Here is a 9,358-nt window from a genome sequence, read left to right as displayed (position 1 = left end):
GGCTTCACGTGATGATCATTATAACATAACCCGGCCCCTCCTGGGCGGGTGACTCTAATGGTTATATCCTCAACACAAGCCCTGAGCATATCTTCAAGAATTGGATTGACTCGCTCGACTTGGCCAATAGTTTGAGGATGGAAAGCTGTGCTGAAGCGAATGTTGGTGCCCATGGCCTTCTGGAAGGAGTCCCAGAACTTAGAAGTGAAGATGCTTCCACGATCTGAAGAAATCAATTGTGGAATGCCGTGCAAGTAGACAATCCTAGAGGTGTATAGCTGTGCCAACATCATTTCCACGCTTGGACTTTGGAAATCCAGTCACGAAGTCCATTCCGATATGATCAAACTTCCATTCTGGGATGGCAAGAGGTTGGAGGAGACCAGCTGGTCGTTGGTGTTCTGCTTTCACCCTTCTACAGACATCACATTCATTCACGAATTGAGCGATTTCTCGCTTCATTCGAGTCCACCAATACGACTGTTTGAGGTTATGGTACATCTTCATACTTCCAGGATGAATGGAAAGAAGAGAATTGTGCGCCTCGTTCATAATGACTTTCCTTAGATCACCTTTAGGAACGACAATCTGGTCCTCGAAGAATAAAGTGTCTCTGACATCAATGCGATAGCACTTGTATTTGGAAAGACCCTTGTCGATACCACGTTTCACCTTCTTCACCATGGTATCCAGGAGTTGTGCCTCACGAATTTGATCTTCCAAAGTAGGAGAGACTATGAGGTTGGCAAGAAATCCTTGAGGAACAACTTGGAGATTCAGCTTGCGGAAAGCTTCACAAAGATCCGTTGGAATGGCTTGAGAATTAAGCTGTTGCAATAAGCCTTCCTGCTCAAAGCATCTGCAATGACATTGGCTTTGCCTGGAGTATATTCAATACTCGGATTGTACTCTTGAATCATTTCGACCCATCAAGTCTGCCTGAGGTTGAGGTTGGGCTGAGTGAAGATGTACTTGAGACTCTTGTGATCGGTGAATATGTCCACTTGTCTTCCCAACAAGAGATGTCTCCACGTTATTAATGCATGGACAACTGCCGCCAACTCAAGATCGTGAGTGGGGTAGTTCTTTTCGTTGGGTTTGAACTGACGAGAGGTATAGGCCACAACTTTCTTCTCTTGCATTAACACAGCACCGAGACCTTGAAGAGAAGCATCACAGAAAACTTCAAATGGCTTGGATTCGTCAGGAGGAGTTAAGACAGGAGTTATGACTAGTTTCTCTTTGAGAGTGTTGAAAGCAACGTCACACTCAGGAGACCAAACATACTTCACATGCTTCTGGAGAAGGTTGGAAAGAGGTTTTGCAATCTTAGAGAAATTCTCAACGAATCTTAGGCAATAGCTTGCAAGACCAAGAAAACTGCGGAGCTGCTTGACATTCTGAGGAGGTTCCCAATTCACAATTGCGGACACCTTCTCGGGATTAACAGCGATGCCCTTGGCAGAGATGATATGACCAAGGTAAAGAACTTCATCGAGCCAAAACTCACATTTTGAAAACTTCGCATAGAATTGATACTCTCTGAGCTTGTCGAGCACCAATCGCAAATGTTTGGCATGATCCTTCTTATTCTTGGAGAAGACCAAGATATCATCGAGATACACCAGGACGAATTCATTGGTATAGGGGTTGAAGATGAAATTCATCATTCGAGAGAATGTTGGAGGAGCATTGACAAGGCCGAAAGACACGACAATATATTCATAAGAACCAAAGCTTGTTCTGAATGCTGTCTTGGGAATATCTTCTTCACGAATGCGAATCTGATGATAACCCATACGAAGGTCAAGCTTGGAGAAGACTTTAGCACCTTTAAGTTGCTCGAATAGCTCATTGATGTTGGGAAGTGGATACTTGTTCTTGATTGTCTTCTTGTTCAATGGACGGTAGTCAACACAAAGTCGGTCCGTGCCATCCTTCTTCTGGACAAAAAGAACACCACAACCCCATGGAGATGAACTCGGTCTGATCAAACCCAAACGCTCTTGTTCATCGAGCTATTTCTTCAATTCCTTCAGCTCCTTGGGTCCAAGCTTGTATGGACGCTTGCAAACGGGTTCAGTGCCAGGCTCAAGATCGATAACGAACTCAACTAGCCGGTGAGGAGGCATACCCCAAAGCTCTTCTGGAAATACATCTTGGTACTCACAAACGACTGGAATTTGAGAGATGGCATTCAACTCGCCCTTCTCATTGAGAGAAAACAACCGAATGGTTTCATCACGAGCGGCATAAATGATAACATCCTCAGAAGAGTGTGTCAATTGAATTTCCCTGGCAGCACAATCAAGTTGAGCCTTGTGCTTAGAAAGCCAGTCCATGCCGAGAATAAGATCAATATCCGTGTCACCAAGAACAATTGGTTTAGACAGAAATTTATAGTTTCGCATCTTGATGGAAACATCCGGGACACAATTATTAGATGTCATTTGCTTACCCGGGGACACAATCTTCAACGGGATAGGAATCTTTTCCGTCACAAACTCATGCTTGGCAACAAAAGGTCTTGAAATGAAAGAAAGAGATGCACCAGTATCAAATAAGACTTTTGCAGGAATATCATTAACTGAGAGATTACCCATTATCACATCAGTAGATTCCTCCACTTGAGCTGCATTCATCATGTTCACCTTTGCAGACTTGGGATTATGCTTGACCACTGCATGGCTGGAAGATCTCACAGGAGGAGGAGGCGGAAGGCGTCTTTGGTTGAAGCATTTGTTAGCATAGTGACCTTTCTGCTGACACTTGTTGCAAGTCACCTCTGAGAGTGGACGATGATAAGGAGCATTCGACTTTGGAGCTTGATTCTGAGACTTGTTCTGATAGCCAGAGTTGGATGAGTGGGAAGATCCATGACCACCTTTGTTCTTCTGGTGTAAAGGCTGACGAAACGGAGGAGGAGGAGGCAACCAGAACTTCTGTTGCTTAGCAGCCACTAGTGAGGAAGAAGAAGACTGAACTGCGTCCCTGACTCTCTTCTTAGAAGCCTCACACTTGAGCTGAGCAGCCTCTTGCTTCAGTTCCATATTGTAGAATTGATCAAACTGAGTAGGCTCAACAAGAACGAGAGCTAACTGCAGATCCTCTCTAAGGCCACCTCTGAAGTGATAGATCATGCTCTTTTCATTAGGAACGTCTTGTTTAGCGAAGCGAGCAAGTTTCTGAAACTGGATGTTGAATTGATACACAGACATGTTGCCTTGCTTGAGATTGCGGAACTCCTCACGCTTGCTCTCAACAACACTTTGTGGAATGTGGTGAGCTTTGAAGTCCCGACAGAAGTCAGTCCAAGTGATCACACGACCTCCTCTGGAATCTTTGTATTGTTGATACCAATCAGCAGCTTGGTCCTTGAGTTGAAAAGAAGCAAACTTTACATAGTCCACAGGCCTGACATTGCTACATTCAAAATGCTTGTTGATGTCCACGAGCCAATCATCGGCATCCGTGGCCTCGGCACAGTAGCTGAAAGACTTGGGCTGATTTGCGAGAAACTGGTTGAGGGTAGCGAAGTGAGGCTGATTGTTGCCTTGACCTTGATTTCCTTGATTGCCTTGCCCTTGGGTTCGTTCTTGCAAGAGTTGCAAAATCATCTGAGCATTGGCGTTGGTGGCTGCCATGATAGCTTGCCATGCCTCTGGAGGCGGAGGTGGTGGCGGAGGGTTCGCCTGACTCCCTTCATTGCGTTCCGGATCCTGACGCGTTGGCGGAGCCATCCTGAAGAGGGTGACATCCGTTAGCATCTTGATAGACAAATAGATAAGTAGAATCAACGGATAGAAATTGCAACATATAGTCTTCACAATAAACATTCGAACGAGGATGAACGAATGAATTCCATAGTAAATCATCACACTTCCATTAAGTTGAGAAGACACTTAGAAAAAAGGTATGGAATCAACATTTGACTTCGAAGCAACTCGAATACCACAATTCAAAACAACACAAAGTATTGGCTTGCAGAATAAGCCGGAACAAACATATGATAGAGATTTCGTCCGAAGTTTTTGTGGTGGGGCCCACACGGACTTGATCGTACAACAACAGCATGTACAAGGCAGTGCACATGACATACGAAGCGTCCCCGAGTCGGCATAGCCAAGGACTCTTTAAGACACTACGAGACCACTCTAAAACCAACCGTGGAAAGGCGGACCACTAGACGTCGAACCCCAATCTCATATCATGCGTCTGTCGGAAAGATATCCTAGGAGCTACTTGAATTCCCACTTATAAACCCCCGAAACTTTCTGGTTATGCAATCTGGTTTTGGGGATACAGGGGACACAAAATATATCACCCAAACTAGCAATCCCTAGATCCAGCTGTATCCATCCGTCAACACATAACCAAGAAACCTTCGGAAATAGTGTACCTCAACCTTCGAAAAGCATCCGTTATACGAGTTATGGCAATACTCCCGAACTCCCACCCCAGTATTGGGTGGCGTCGAGGTGATCACACCAACAACTGCATAAAAGAGATTTCGATGTCGGCAGAACTCAGGTATTCCAGAACTGCAACGATAAAATTGTGATGACAACACCTCGGAGCTCAACTCCCCGGGACACTGCCACAACCCCTAAATGTCAGGAGGCATCAAGAACAATGTTCTTGTCAGAAAACCATCGGAACGATTCTAAGATACCCGCGTGATCCTAATTTTTTTTAGTGAAATTTGAGGAGAGAAGAGTCAAAACTTCTACGTCAGGAGGCCTCACCAGAGCGACGAAGGGACTGACGAGTAAAAAGAATCCTACTCTCCGATATATATAATCCTAAGACTCAAAACATTTTTGTTCTAGACTCAACAACGCCAGCGATTCGATCAAGCAGGGGGCTCCTAAGTCGGAGATGGCTCTGATTACCAACTTGTAATGCCCACGATGCGGCTATATCTCCCACGTGTCGAGGCACGACTTAGAGGCATAACCGCATTGCGGTTTTGTCTCAAGAAGGGTCATCTTCAGACAATCCCATGTAATGAACAAGAATGGGATAACGAGAGTTGGCTTACAATCGCCACTTCACACAATACATAAATATAATTCATACATCATCCAAAATCCACACATAGACCGACTACGGTCAAATCCAAATGAAAATAAGATAACCGCAAATGCTAGATCCCCGATCGTCCAAGCTGGGCTCCACTACTGATCATCAGAAAACGAAACATAGTAACGACCACGTTCCTCGTCGAACTCCCACTTGAGCTCGGTTGCGTCATCTGCACTGGCATTGTCGGCACCTGCAACTGTTTTGGTAGAATCTGTGAGTCAGGAGGACTCAGCAATCTCACACCCACGAGATCAAGACTATTTAAGCTTATAGGAAAGGATGGTGTAAAGGTGGAGCTGCAGCAAGCACTAAGCATATATGGTGGCTAACATACGCAAGAGAAAGCGAGAAGAGAAGCAACACAACGATCGCGAAGCTAGAAATGATCAAGAAGTGATCCTGAAACTACTTACGTTCATGCATAACTCAAACCGTGTTCACTTCCCGGACTCCGCCGAGAAGAGACCATCACGGCTACACACACGGTTGATGTATTTTAATTAAGTCAAATGACAAGTTCTCTACAACCGGACATTAACAAATTCCCATCTGCCTCATAACCGCGGGCACGGCTTTCGAAAGATAATACCCTGCAGGGGTGTCCCAACTTAGCCCATTATAAGCTCTCACGGTCAACAAAGGATAAACCTTCTACCAGGAAGACCCGATCAGTCTCGGAATCCCGGTTTACAAGACATTTCGACAATAGTAAACCAAGACCAGCAAAGCTGCCTGAATGTGCCGACAAATCCCGATAGGAGCTGCACACTGGATGAACACTACGTACAACTAAAACCAATCCTCGAGTTTCCCCAAGGTGGCGCTGCAAGTGGCTCTAGTTTGGACTAGCACTCAGAGGAACACTGGCCCGGGGGTTTAAATAAAGATGACCCTCAGGCTCGCGAAAACCCGTGGGAAAAGGCTTAGGTGGCAAATGGTAAAACCAAGGTTGGGCCTTGCTGGAGGAGTTTTATTCATGGCGAACTGTCAAGGGGGTCCCATAAATCACCCAACCGCGTAAGGAACGCAAACTCAAGGAACATAATCCCGGTAGGGTGGCAAGAGTGGAACAAAACACCAGGCATGAGGCCGAGCCTTCCACCCTTTACCAAATATATAGATGCATTAATTAAATAAGAGATATTGTGATATCCCAAAATATCCATGTTCCAACATGGAACCAACTTCAACTTCACCTACAACTAGCAACGCTATAAGAAGGGCTGAGCAAAAGCGGTAACTTAGCCAAACAACGGTTTGCTAGGAAAGGAAGGTTAGAGGCTTGACATGGCAATATGGGAGGCATGATATAGCAAGTGGTAGGTAGCGCAGCATTGCAATAGAACGAACAACTAGCAAAGCAAAGATAGAAGTGATTTCGAGGGTATGGTCATCTTGCCTGCAAGGTTCTCAGAGTTGTCGAAAGCTTGATCCTCGTAAGCGTACTCAACAGGTTCCTCATTCACGAACTCGTCTCCCGGCTCTACCAAAACAAGAACACAAGCAATGGAACCACAATCAATCATGGGAGATGCACAAGCAACATGATGCAATACATGAATGATATGCAAGATATGATATGCGATGCGTATGCGTGCTCCGGAAGGAAAAATGATGAACAAGGCAGTAACTTGGCAAACCAAGCATGCCACTGGAAAGATGAGATGATTTCGGTCGAAATCAATATAAAGATCACCGGAAACGGATGCACGGTTTGCAAATGGCAAGCAAAACAAGAATGACACGAATCTGTGATTAACAGCATGTTAGCACTTAGAATGCAACAAGCAACTATGCTACAGCACTCCAACATAGCAACGAAGCATATGGCCGTAATCTAAAGGAGATGCTTGACAAAAGATGAACACTGAGCTACGGCTAGATCACAACATAACAGGTTCAAACAAGCATGGCAAAAGTGCGAAAGATATCAGGTTCACAGACTTGGTGAAATTACTGGACATGCCTGAAACAGCATCAGGTAGCAATGTTCAGAGCAAGCATTCAACATGCTAACCGAACTGAACATAGCAAAACAAGGCATGGAATGAATCTACTAAATGCATATGACAAAAGTCCCTTCCTGACCATAAGTCAAAAAAGACCAGAAGATACGATGCAAACCATGTAAACATAGCAAGTTTCGTTAACAGGTTCCAGACTTGGCAGAAAACAGAGCATGACAGAAACAGACATTATGAGGGCATCTTTGTGAGCTTGATGCACTTATCACAAAGCAATGCATGACAAAAAAAGCACACCTACACCAATGTGGCATGTTTATGAAGCTATCCATGGCAAGAGAAAATACATAGCATGTATGAAACAACTACAACAACCTTGGCAAAGTTGAATATCATGTTAACAATCTGCCAGAAATATTTTATAGCAAAAGTAGAGCAAGATTGAGACATGTTATGGCACTCCATAATTGCAAACAGGGGGATGGATGGACAGAGCACAACTATATCTACAAAGCATCCTTACTGAACATTACCAAAAGGAGCATGGATCTCTCTGTAGACACATGGATACATGGCAACAAAATAACAGCAGTCACAGACTTAGTAAAATTACCGAGTCTCTGAAAACAGAAACATCACGAAGCCTAGTTTGCATGCTTGTGCTAGTCACCACAGAGAACACAAAAATACATGGCATACACCTCTGTAAAGATGGCATGGCATACATCAAAACACATGTATAGCTCATGCTCATAAGATGCACAGATTAAATGCAACAAAAATAACAAATCCTCAAGTACTGATAAGTAACAGCAGTTAACACTATATAGCACTCTTGCACCAGAGATTTGGGCATCAAGATGGACTCAAATGAACATGGCATAATGGAACAAAATGAAGAGCATCTAGAGACGAACATTTCGATATATTACACGCACGAAACGGAGCAATATGCAGAGAGTTATGATGCGATGAACATGAGCATGTATTGCAAATATTTCATGACAGAGAAAAACGAGAGGGAAGGAAAAGTCAACCGTCGTCTCAGATCGGATCGGGGCGCGGCCGAGGCTCGGGCTGCCAGAGTGCCTCGCCGGAGAGGAGGCGCCGGCGGGGAAGATGGAGAGGAGGCGGCGAGGAGGAGCGGCCGGAGACGGGGGGCACGGTCGCCGGAGACGTGGGGACGCGGCGGCGCGTCTGGTGGCGACGGCGGCTTGCCGCCGACGAGGGAGGACGACGAGGTGGCGAGGACGAGGGAGGACGGCGGCTGCGCGCGGTGGAGGCGCGGGCGACGAGGGAGGACGGCGACGAGGGAGGAGCGGGCCGGGAGGGCCCCGCACGGGCCCCGGGCGGGCCGGCGCCGATGTGGGCGCGGGGCGCTGACGTGTCGCACCGTGAGTGGCTGCGGGCGGTGGCGGAATTTATCCGGCGGCGGCGGACGCGTCCGGCCGCGGAGAGGGGAAGTGGACTAGGGTTTTGCACCGCGAATATTTCGGAGGGGGGGGTGTATTTATAGGTACAGGGAGCTAGGAGACTCCAATTGGAGTGCGGTTTTCGCCCACACGATCGTGATCGAACGACCTAGAGCATGGAAGAGACTTAGAGGGGTTTTTGGGCTGTTTGGAGGGGGGTTTTGCTGCAACACACAAACGGACTTTGCGGTTACCCGGTTAACCGTTGGAGCACCAAACGACCTCCAAATGGAACGAAACTTGACAGGTGGTCTACCCGTGGTATACCAAGGCCACTTCGCAAGCCTCGGTCCATTCCAAGAACGTTCAACACCCGCTCATGAAACGAAACAAGAGGGGTGCGCCGGAGGAGGTGGGAGTGCCGGATTGCCAAACGGACAACGGGGAAAATGCTCGGACGCAAAAAAGACGAACACGTATGCAAATGCAATGCACATGATGACATGATATGAGATGCATGACACGAACAAAATGCAAAACGGAAATCAAAACCCCACCACGAAGGGAATATCATAACACATAGCCGAAAATGGCAAGAGTCGGTGTTACAAATATGGCAAGATACATCCGGGGTGTTACACGACAGCAACAAAAGAGCCGCAGCGCGAGCAAGAGCCGGAGCAGCAGCATCAGCACGCGCGAGACCCGGAGCAGCAGCTTGTGTCGGTGTGGAACTCGCCACCGAGGAAGCACCGACATTGGGGAGAGACACCGTGGATGAAGTGGCCGGCGATGGCGCCGTCGATGGAGACCCGCCATGGCTGCTTGGTATCGAGCACTGGCAGCCTCGTGAGATCAAATAAAGATAAAATGCAGCGGTGAGTGCAGATGCTCCTT

The sequence above is a fragment of the Aegilops tauschii genome, chromosome 7 (genome assembly GCF_002575655.3).
Source record: "Aegilops tauschii subsp. strangulata cultivar AL8/78 chromosome 7, Aet v6.0, whole genome shotgun sequence".
Lineage (NCBI taxonomy): Eukaryota > Viridiplantae > Streptophyta > Magnoliopsida > Poales > Poaceae > Aegilops > Aegilops tauschii.
Note: the sequence above shows the minus strand (reverse complement) of the source record.